This window comes from Pungitius pungitius, chromosome 2 (genome assembly GCF_949316345.1).
Source record: "Pungitius pungitius chromosome 2, fPunPun2.1, whole genome shotgun sequence".
NCBI classification, from domain to species: domain Eukaryota; kingdom Metazoa; phylum Chordata; class Actinopteri; order Perciformes; family Gasterosteidae; genus Pungitius; species Pungitius pungitius.
The window spans coordinates 13,863,608-13,872,617 of NC_084901.1; positions in this window are offsets into that span (position 1 = coordinate 13,863,608).

Here is a 9,010-nt window from a genome sequence, read left to right on the forward strand (position 1 = left end):
ACCCCAAAACCTTTAAATGTAGAAACTTAAGAAGCGCATGTTAATTAATTAATGTTAATAAAATAATGAAACCAACATTTGTTGGTTAAACGATCTGCGTCGTGCTGTAACTCGGCTCTGTAACTCTCTTTTTTCAATTAAGACATTAATACAATGAAAAAAAAAATTGGACAAAAAAAATAATTTTTCAAATAAAATGAATTGATGTGAGGAGCAGAAACCGTTTAATAGCTTTGTTACATCTGGATTCACTCAACTACATTTTGATTTGACAACATCTTCACTCTGTTCGGAAGCCAAGCTGTGTGTGTGTGTGTGTGTGTGTGTGTGTGTGTGTGTGTGTGTGTGTGTGTGTGTGTGTTTGTGTGTGTTTCCATGCCGTGTCGACAGGACAATAGAACCCTGAATAGGTATCAATAAATAATAGACAGCTGAACACCAACTGGAGATATCGCTGTGGCAGCTATGATTAAAGCTGATGAAGAGGTTCTTTATTGCTTTTATAACAGTTACCAGCGAAATGGTAAACGGTGGCACAGAATACGTGGTACTTTGAGTGTGCAATGATGATGGACCCTGTGACTCGCTCCCAACCAATCAGAACGCTGGATTCCACCTGTGTTATAATAACCTTTAAATGTTGTTCCTTTGTGATTCAAAGAGAAAACCAGAGTAACATCACATGATATCAGAAAGTCTCTCAAACAGGATGCAAAACTGGTGATTATTAAGTTTGATCCATTATCTTGTACTGGTTGTTGGTCCTGGTACCAGGGAGACGCTGGACGCATGGACTCGTACCAGAGGATCAGAACTGATGTTTCATGTATTTGTGCAGGTCATTGACCTCTGCTCTGCTTCCTGTTTGGGGGGGTGGGGGGGGGGGCACTAAAGCCGGCGGCTTTGTGCTCCCACCTGGCCGCAGGTCTCCAGGTAAGCATGTGATCAGCCCTCCATTGGCTTGTCTGCTCCACTTAACACCTGACACGTCGACCTCTGACCCCTGACCCCCGGGAGACGTCTCCTTTCTCTGCTGAGTGAGACAAGGTGAAAGGCATCCAGGGGGGGGGGGGGGCGCGCAGGTGTTCATGCCTCCACACCTCTCAAGTTCAAAAGCCATTGAGTCCTTAGCAAACAGGTAGCAGTCAAACAATGAGCACCCCCCCCCCCCCCCCCCCCGCCTTGAGGCAACAGTGTTTTACTCTAAAGACTCTGATATCCACATCTTAACATCATGTGATCATCTTCAGTCACACAGGGAGAAATACAGGAACAGGACAGACCCCCCCCCCCCCCCCCCCGCCCCCCTGTACAATGTCTGCATCTGTCTTGGTCTTCTTGCTCCTCACTTACATGTCAAATGTGTCTCAGTGTCTGCCAGTTTACGGGTTGAGCAGCGGGAGCCGGTCCAAGCATTACTAGTAACATTAGTGTCAGTAATTTAATGCCCAGGTGTGAATGGATTCTCAAACAAGCCGGGGGGGCCCCGGGGAGGCCCCGAGGAGGCCCCCCCCCAGGCCGGGGGCCGCGCAGGTTTAAATAAACACGGCGCTGAGCAGACGTGTCGGCAGGCGGCCGCTGTTTGCTTTGTGGATTTGTGAAGCTGCTGAAGAGAAAACAGGGAGACAAATAGGAGGCAGCTGAGGGGGGGGGGGAGACCAGGGGGGGGGTTCTGATGGTTTTCATGCAGGAAGCTTTTGTTGCTCTATAAGCAGTTAGATCCTCACACAAAAGCTTGTGGAAACGAGTGGGTTCTAAAGCAGCTTTTAGCCAGACCCACTCGGTCCTCTGCAGCCACACGTTGGACCTGAGGAGCAGTCAAAGAACAACCTCAATCATCTGAGAAATGGTTCCAAGTTGGACGGATGTTTGTATCCTTTGACGTAGGTCAACAGTTTATTAATCAGTGTGAACGTGAGACAGAGAAGAAGAAGCTGCCACCTGCTTCATGGATTAAGAACTGAGCTCAGGATCCGTTTCAGATCCGTTTCTCTGTGGGATCCTGGAGGACGTCCTGGAGGACGTCGGTGGAGAGGCTTGAGTGAGTGAATCCCAGCTGAGCCGCAGAAGGACACCTGCAGGACAAGCAGGTGACCTGGGAAGTCTCTCCTCTGCATTCTATTAACTTAATAATATGTTTTCATAGCATATCTTAAACGTGCACCTTTTCTTTCTATCGGAGTCCTACTTTACCCAGAAAGCCTGAGAACAACCCTCAGAGAGGAGCCTGAAGTCGTTACATGGAGCTCAGCAGGCACAGAGGTCAGAGGTCAGGGTCCCCGAGGTGGGTGGTGCTGGTTAAAAGGGAGCTAAGATAACACCGTGAAGGTGGTGTAACAAATCTGGGATTGAATGACTTCTGAAAAGGAGTTAAACACAATTTGATGAGGCTTCAGTCAGTCCAGTTCAAATGAATTGTCCGTCCAGTTATCCTCCGAAATCAGAAAATCACCATTTAACATTTAACAAACTCACAGTGTGTAAGTTGTATTATTCTTATTGATCTTAGAGTGTTGATGGAGTCATTCATAGTTCTGCATCATGTTCACATGTCCTTTGTTATTTATTTAAAGCGTAACTGGAGACTTTAAACAAAGTGGAGCAAAAAGTACAACATGTCAAAGGTAGAATCACATGGTTCAATGTGCTGTATATTACTTTATTACGTTTTTATATTACTTACATCTGCACATCTGAACTCAGGGTTTTATATTATTTTCTATTTCTTTCAAACAAGTTTAATTGTTTCTCCACAGAGATAAAAATGTTATTTTAAGATTCCTTTTGACTCCCAAAGCTCCTGAAGGCGTCTGAATCTCCGTCATGAGCAGAAACCTTTGTTTTGTGTGTGTTTGCTTGGGAGGGGGGGGTCGGTCTGGGTCCTGCTTCACGTCCGCAGAGAGAAACCTTCGGCCCGTCACATGTTGAAGCGTGTGCACGTTATTGTGTGCACGTCTTACTGAGCGCTTCTACACACAGATAAATTCCATCTGGCTCCATTATTCCTGGTTGATCTTTTTTCCAAACCGGACTTTTTAATTCTCACTGAAAGCCAATAATTGTCCACTTTAGTCCAGACGTTGCTGGCAGACGTTTGTCAGCCCTCCACCTTCCTTAAATGTGTGATTCAGTAAGTGATGTCACGCAGGACGCAGCTTCATCGTGGTGGTGAAGAACAGTGATAGAGACACGCTGTGAGGCGCTGCTTCATCCTTGTGGCCTGGTCCTGGAGGGGGGGGGGGGGGGGGGCGCTGTGAGGCGCTGCTTCATCCTTGTGGCCTGGTCCTGGAGGGGGGGGGGGGTCGCTGTGAGTCACAGGCATGGATGGCGGCTGTCAGAGGGAATATTACGTGTCATCAAATCCGCCGTCACATGATGAATTTTCCGTCGTGGAAAACTGAACCGCTGGAACTGTCAGAAAGCCTTTAAGTGCTTTTAAATGCTGTCACACCAACAAAAAGGAAGAGGATATTTTCGGCCGGGTGCGTGACGGCCGAAAATATCTGTTTCAGCTGACATTCTCCCTCCACACACCTGAGACAGGTGACTTCTGTTATGGAGTTTGAAGAGGTTCCTTTTGTCCTCGGCTGGGAATATCAATAACTAAAGAGCTGGTGTCGCTGAGGGGAGAAGAGCCTTTAAACCCACGACTTACTGACTTAGGGAGGGGCTCAGGCACCACAATATGGACCAGTGGTTGGGTTTCTAACCTCCACTCAATAATTCAGCAGATAATTGGTCCATCTTAATTGGCGCTGGAGCATAAAAGATTGAAGGTGGCTCCTAAGTGCAGCACATGGGGCTCCACTTCTAATGGTGACAGATGGCTGCCTGCTGGGTGTCATTCACACGTCCCCCCGTGTGAGGACGCGGCTCAGGTTCGTCTTCACACCGCGACGTCCATTCTCCTCATTCAGGGATTCGCTGGCGGCGCCACACCTCAAACGCAAGCAGCCCGACCAGGAGCTTCATGGGAAACATGTTCTTCACTGGGCTCCCGTTTCATTGGAAACAGGTTTGAATCTTACCTGCAAAGAAACAAAAGGGCATAGTGGGCTCTTCTTGAAGATCATGACGTAATCCTGCTGTAAAATAGAAACTGCACCGAGGTGATGAATAAGTGACATGAGAGTATTTCATTTCAGATGTTTAAACCTATTTTTACCAACTAGCCGCCCACAGACAAACGGTTCTAGATTGGAAAAGTGAACTATTAGGATCAATTTCATTAGATGCAGCATAAAGACAGAAGACAAAAGGACCACAGGCGTGCGTCTTTGTCCCAGCAGCAGCTAATGTGATGCTATGCTAGCTGCTAATGTGATGTTATGCTAGCTGCTAATGTGATGCTATGCTAACTGTGAGACTCATGGTTAACTTTACCCCTCAAATTACTCACATTCTCATTCATTAGCGCTGATGAAGAGGTTCTTTACTACGAGTGAAGCTCACTAATCATTCATTCATTCATTGAAAGCACACACAGAAACGCCGATTTCCTCCCGAATCCAACATGAAACCCCCCCTTTGTACCAGTTACGTGTGGACAGAATACTTTCCCTCCCTAATTGCCTAATCATTTAAACACACTTGAGTTGGCTCATTAGAAGACGTTAAGGAGGGAAACATCTGTTAATTTACTACATAAACTCTGAAAACTGTGTTCAGGGGCAAGAAAATAAACCGAGAGGTTTTAAGACTTGAATTCAAGGAGTAAAACGTCCAATCAGCATCAGTGCTTTTGGTAATGTGACGTCTCCCCCTTTGGCCCCCCAATGGGAGCATAATGAGGGCCAATATAAGCCATGAAGTGATGCAAACTTTATTCAAACTCATGACTCCCTGTCTCTAGTGATGTCATGAGGAGGGGGGGGGGGGGTCCACAAGGTTGTTGCCCTTTGTTGTGCAGCACTCATTAAAGTCTCCATCTCTGTGGATGCTTTCTACAGTGCGCTGAGGTGGGGTGGGTGGGGGGGCCGCGCTCGGTCCTCTCTGTGACCCGCCTCTCACCTCGCTGTGCAGCGGCGTCCTCACAGCCGGCGGCGGCCACGTCCCTCACGCCGCAACCCGGCCCCCGCGGTCCCCCTTCTTTCCCCCGAGGCTCTCCTCTCTCTCTCCGGAACGTGGCCGCCCGCCACGCCGCCATGTCACCACGTCCCGTAATGACCCGGCGTCCTGGTCCGCGGGCCGCTGTGAATTAGTAGCCACTTGTAAGTGATTTCATGTGTTGTAATGCGGGACAGAACCGAACGCTCTTGATGTGCAGCTCGAGCGGTCGGAGTCCGTAAATCAGCGGCTGCGCTGCGTCCGTAGGGCTCTCAGAGTAAGAAAACATTAAAGACTTATTAACATTTAGTGGACTTTCAATGCGGGTCAAGAAATGGAAACAGACTGAAGAGCCAATGAAAGCATGAGCCCATCTTTGGCGTCAGCCACGACAAAAGCAGCCCTTAAATCACATGTGAACAGCTCGGCCTTGTTCAGAGAAACTCACATCCAGCACCTTTATTTCCATCAGTGATTTCCTCCCCTCGGCTGATGACCTTCGAGCCCCCCGAACCGGCTGCTTCTGATTAACGGCGCCGCGCGCTGTGTTCTGAGTGAGACCTGCAGGGTTGGTGACGCCGTGATGGATAATCTGGAGAAAGTGACACCACGCGGGGTTTTGCACACTGCCCTCATTGTGCAGGACGGAGGAAGCGCTTCCAGCATCCAAACCGCCTCCACCGAGGAGGGACCGGGCCTCTGTCTCAGCACATTTCTCTCAAACATCTCAGGGGGGGGGGGGGGGGGGGTGGCTCCATTGGAACCTGTCGGTGGCGCTTGACGTTATATTGCTGTTGGCTGCAGCAGCAGGGCGGCGTTGGGATCGTTGTCGCGGCGCCGGAGCCGGAGGGCCGCGGCCCAATTCCCCTCGACAGCCGGAGTCCTCCCCGCCGAGGTGCCCTTAAGCGAGATATGGAGGTGCAGCCGTGAAGCTTCTCACTGGAAGGTGAGTGGCTCGGGGCACAGGGCCGTGTTTCCAGGACCTTTAAACCCAAATTGCTGCCGTAGGTTGAGATTTCGATGTTCACGTATCTCATTTATGGTTCTCATTGCCTCTGGATGACATCAAGTCATTTTTCTTGACTTCTGAAAGGAGCTTCGCTGTAGCTTCTGTGAAGCACGTCATCTCCTGATGGATCGATGTTCCTCAGCAAAGAGACCAGATCTTTGTTTAACACACTTGTTCTTTCTGAGGCGTCGTCTGAAGAACCTTTATTGTAAATCTTCTTGTTTCTCCACTGAGGACTTTTAGAACAGACTCATTTTGGGGGCTTTTCACTCAATGAACTTTCAGTTAAATACGGAGTGAAAGTTGGACACTTGAGACGGATGAGACATCATTTGAGGTGCAGATGGACATGGGACATGTCCTCTGGAATCAGGACCATTATTCTCTCCACAGTCCCTCCTACTTCTTCACCACAGACGGGTGGATCTTCTGCGTATATTATGAATCTACATTTATATTCCTATTCACACTTTTCATCTCCTGAGTATTCTTTGAAGTGTCATCTTTGGAGGCTTTCTGGAATGAAGAGCACTTAAAGGCCTGAATGCGTGGTGTCAGGTTTGGTATCACGTATTTAGGGGAACAATGAGGGAGGAATAACAAAGCAAAGAGACACAGGAGCACGCTGAGTAATGTCCTTGTTATAAATGTGCCTGTGTTATCGACTCTTTTGTGCTAATTTATCTTCCAGCAGACGCAGTAAAGTAGTGACACCCAACCCCCCCCCCGAGTCCCCGCCTCCACTGAAAGATGGCACCGGCTGAATTGAAGTGTTGGATCATTAGTGTCATTCTTACATGATGATATCATTGTGTCTTCTTCCAACAGAGCAGATCCTTTATCAAACACATGATCTGTGCAGGCCTCAATTATCAGCTCTGAGAAGTTCATCCATCATCTGCTTCTCACCCCGTGTACACAACAGCGCACAAGACACACACACACACACACACACATACACAATACCGTTTGAACAGCACTGTACGATCTGCAGCAGAACGACACCAACACCAGACGGCAGCTTCCTGTCAGCCAGGCCGAGCTTCCTCTTGGGGCTTCTGCAAGCTTTTGCTCTTTGGTGGAAGGGTCAAAGGTCACACGCCGCTGGCCGACCTTCCTCTTGAAGCTGCTCTGTAATCTGGTGCAGGTCTGAAGGTATAATATTATAATTCCAAAGGAATAATCATCCTGGAAGGGATTTTTATTTCATTTTGTCTCAACCTGCTACACACAAAACCTTTATGATGACCTCATGGTCATTGTTCCGTTTATTTATTCATTTATGGTGCAGGGACAAAGGACTGATGATTTAAAGGCAGCCCATAATAACAATAACGGACACCAAGTGTACGAGGACGTAACAGGCAGCGGATGCACAGCACGGCTTTAGTGCATTAAAGCACATTTGGGGTTTGCGTCTTCGTATTTTGATGTCGTATCAAATGCAGTCTGTTAATAAATTAATAAAGGCTGAGCACCAGAGAAGCTCTTTCTCACCTTTCAAAGCACATGTTTATAAGTACAAAGCATTTAAAGCACATCATTGTGTGATTGCTTGAATTCGTCATCACGTGTCCTTTGTTGGATTGGATGAAGGAGGACGTTTCAGCTCTGGTCCCGTGTCCCTGTTCCTGGAACGTCGTCTCCCCAGACCAGAGGACTATAAATACGACCCCTCCGAATGCCCACATCCTCCCCCCGAAAATAAACCAAGGGCCTTTCAGCACACACACACACAGACACACACACACACACCCTGAAGCACCTTGGGAGCGGCGCGCTGCTGGCTAACCTCAGGGCGCCGCGCCCCGCCTCACTTGTCATCCTCTTGCTCCTAATAGGGGCCCGGGTGGGGGGGCTGCTGCGGCTCTGGGTCTCTGCACAGGTGGAAGACGGGCGAGCGTGAGAGGGCGTTGGCCCCGTTCTGCCCGCGCACACACACGCACACACACACACACACACACACACACACACAGAAGAGGCCTCTCACGGTGCAGCTGTGAGGAGAGGCAGAGCCATCGAGGGAAGCAGGGTGTCTGTCTGGATGAAAGACGCCTTGTGCACTTTGACTGTTCATGTGTGAGTCTTTGCGGCGTGAGGACACACACTAACGCACTAACGCACACAGGCTGGAGCTCCGTTCCACCCAAATCGCCCTTCTGCCGATCCGTCGTAGAGCCTCGCCCTCCCCAGGAATCATCCCGATGGCTTTTCCTTGCCTCCTTTCCTTTAGGGGACGTCAGTGTGATGACGGCTAAGCTGCAAACGGGCTGCAGTTGTTTTCTCTGCAAAAAAAAAAAACACCTGTCCAAACAGCGGCCGAGCCAAGGGCGAGTCTCACCTGTCAGCAGGTGACAGCTCTCTGCAGAAGCTCAGCCCGGACGGTTCCTCAGGCGAGACGACGCGCGTGAGCGACACCTGGGCCCAGGTAGGACGCACGAGGTCCGCATGCTTCCAGGTGCACTTAACCCTCGTAACCACAGCGGCAGCTTGTGTGACTCACATTAAACCTCCTCCGTGAGGCCGTCTGTGGCGTCTGTCCACAGCGGTTTAGGGAAGATTTACTGGACAAAGACCAGGTGGCTCATCGGCTGCCAGAGACTCGGTCTGGAGGGGGGGGGGGGGGGGGGGGGGTCTCTGGGGTTGTCAAGTTTCAGCCCTTATGGTTAAATTTCAACACATGCATTCTTAATCTGCGATGCCCTCATCAGCTAAAGTCCAGGTCCCATCACCCGAGGCTCCTGCGAGGCCCCCGGGGGGCCGTTCCTCTTCGTTGGTCTTAGTCGCACCGTGAAAAATCACAAGAAACTCAAAATGTGATAAGAAGTGGACGGACTGAGTAGTGAGAAGGTCACATATCATATACATCGGATACCACTGGCTTAAACTTGAATGCCACATGGAGGGTCATTTAAAAGACCTTTTACAGTATTAAAGTCTAAAGAAAACCCGTAC